This window comes from Limulus polyphemus, unplaced genomic scaffold, assembly GCF_000517525.1.
Source record: "Limulus polyphemus unplaced genomic scaffold, Limulus_polyphemus-2.1.2 Scaffold4665, whole genome shotgun sequence".
NCBI classification, from domain to species: domain Eukaryota; kingdom Metazoa; phylum Arthropoda; class Merostomata; order Xiphosura; family Limulidae; genus Limulus; species Limulus polyphemus.
In genome coordinates, this window is record NW_013670275.1 from 8,861 (window position 1) to 12,090 (window position 3,230).

The window sequence follows — 3,230 nt, forward strand, 5'->3', positions numbered from 1 at the left end:
ATATATATATATATATATATATATATATATATATATATATAAAAGCCAAGTGTCGGTCGGTCACACTTGAATTCTTCAAATTTTGTGAGTTACACGAGTTCAATTCAACTTTTACTCTCACAATATTTCCTCTTATGATTGCCCTTCCCCATTTTACTTGAATTTAATCACTAACATAGGTATAAATATCTCCTAGTTTTGCCAGATTTTGTCCTATATAAAAGCCTGTCCAGGAGGGAGTTCCCAGGACCAGACCAGGCATGGCGTTATACGAAATCATTATGCCATCAAGCTAGGTAGGAACCAACTAGGAAAGCAGGGAAGACCCTATCGATGCCTGTATAAAATAAGTTAAAAATTATTACAAATCTATGCTTGGGAATTATTATGAAAAAGCCTTTGTTAAAAGAGATTCAAGATAACAATTATCTGTAGAGAAGAGGATGACTTTTTCTCAGAAGAAGAACAGGTGTGTTCGCAGTCACGTGGTCATCATATGTTTTAATCTTTTATCCAAAAGCACCAATATCTAGCATGTTTACTCAGTTATATATAGTGGATTCAGGAAGAATATGTAGTATGTTCCTGGGAAAGGAAATTTTTGGGGGTATTGCCAGTTTATTCGGAATAGTTTTGGTTTCCAGTGATTCCCGTAATTTTGATTGGCTTTTACGCTAGTGATTAATAAAAAATAACTACGTCACATTTTAACTTTAACATACGAGATGCAGAAATTAATCTAAATGGTTTTTTGTGTAAAATATGCATGTTTCATTTTGCTACTTGTGTTCTAATATCTACCTAACCATAATTATTTTCACTTGGTTTGAATGTCCACTGCTTACTGTCACACAAGAACTTTAACTACACATAACAGCAGTTTACAATCAGAACATAACACCTATCTTAAGTTAATTTTCTCTGTATTTAGCAGACAATAAGCATACAATCACAAAGACTATAAATGCAATAATCATTTCATGTGCAAAACATACACTGGTATAGTCATGTAATTCATATCACATGTAAATTACCTAGAAGAATCAACATTATGAAAACATTTCTGCAAAATTTGTTCAAAATTAAATGAATGTATGATATTTGCCCAAATTTAATGTGCACCCAATTTTAAAAGGTTAAATTGAAAAAAATGTTTGTTTTTACACATCAGTTGTAGAAAATGTATTGAACAGTTTCTAAATACAGTAAACAACTATTGATGTAGTAAATATATATGGAAATCTTTCATTGAAATTTTTTATGCATATAAATTTTACAAAATTTATTGAAAAGTTTATATGTGGTAATATACTAAGCAAATCATTCATCTTCACATAAATCTTTGACATTGCTAGAACTGTCATAATCATCAGATTTGCTTCCTTGAATCTTTGCTTCATCCTCTTTTGATTCCCACAGCATGTCATCATCCATCCCATCCGTTGCATTTAATATGCAACATTTTTTTAAACCTTTAATGTAAAAATACCTAACAAAACTGAACGTATGTGAATATAATGCAGTCAATTTTTTGGGAATCATTTGGAGGAAAAAAAGTTTACATTATATTTGGGCAAATATAGTAACAATATATTTCCTGACATAGTCCTCCAATATAATGCTGAAATGTCAAAACATGGTAAACTTTAATGTATTATTATATACAATATAGGTATATCACCCAATCTTAATAACGTTATAGTCAACAAAGTAGCATTTGGTCTTTTATGCCCACTATCTAGCAGGAACCACAATAATGGTTCATAATAAGGTTCACCCAGGAATTTCACAAAAAGTCTAATAGAACATTCGGGCAAAAACCATCTTAAAAAGTAGACTTGTTCTTGAAACAACATTCAGAACCTTCTATCTCAATGACTAAGGCTGCTAAAATATTGATAATAGCAAAAAAGATAATATTCCAATTGTTGGACAAAAGTCACCAATTTCTTTTTCATGTTATTATTATTATTAATATTATTCTTGTTTCACAAGCCTACAGAAAAAACAGCTAAGAATATTTTATTCAAACCTGGGCAAACTCACTAAAAAATTTTCTCCTCAGGTCATAGGATTATTTTTATGTTGATTCTTGAAAGAGAAGAAGATATTATCAGTTTTTCATTACTGCTGACCAAGTTTCTCTTTGAAGTCATTCATGCACCATAGCCTACAGCAAAAAAAGCTATGTATACTGCACCAAAATCAATGCACTGCTACTAAACAAACTCCTACAAAGGTTATAAGGCTATTTTTAAGTTGATTCTGGAAAGTTGAGATTTCCATCATCTAAAATTTTTGCTACAAACATAAGCTTTTCGAAGCCATTTAAGCACCATTATTCTAATTGGAAGTGCTCCATTTTATACTAGCTAGAAATGCTTTGTTTTATTAGAGTAAACAATACATGTTTATAACAGTGCCTTCAGCCTTATTATTATTAATTATAGTTTTACAAACCACTACAGAAAAAATGGATACAAATATTTTACTGAAATCAGGACAATAGTAATGAATGAAGTATTGAGTATGTCATAGGGTAGTTTTTAATTAATTTATGCACCTTCTTTTTTTTTTACCCTGGAGAATTTCTCTAAGTCTTTCCCTTCCTGCCACTGAAAAAATCCCGGTATTTTACTAATGCACATTAATTGGAAAATAACTTGTGCAACTTATAGTGCATTAATTCAAAACTGCCACATTGAGGATTCATCATTTCTCAAGTTTGCTGTTGTATTTTGTCTCTATGTAGTTTTCTGCAATTATTTCAGTGAATTTTCTAACAGTACATGATTACTATAGTAGATTTTTCTACTCTTGTGAGTGGTGATTTACTCTACTGATTTTCATACTTCACTTGTTAAACATGTGTTTACACAAAACCACCTGTCTCAGTAAATAATGGTTGTGTGGAAAAAAAGCAAATGCAGCAGTAAACTATTGAAAAACTTGAAACATTCAACTCAATGCATATGCATTTATGTAGCTTAAAATTTATTGACCATAAAGAAACTTTAGAAACAAAATAATTAAAAATTGGTACTTCAAAAAAGAGGAATGGGGATCATAGAAAAATACAGGAACAAATTGAAACAAAAAGCAAAGATTATATTTGCAAGCCTACAACTAGGGACTCTTAAAAATGTAAACTAACTAGGCTGGAAATAGTGTCTACTTTACTTTCTCAAGCTACAAATCCCTATTTTGACTCCAGGTCTACAGTACTTATC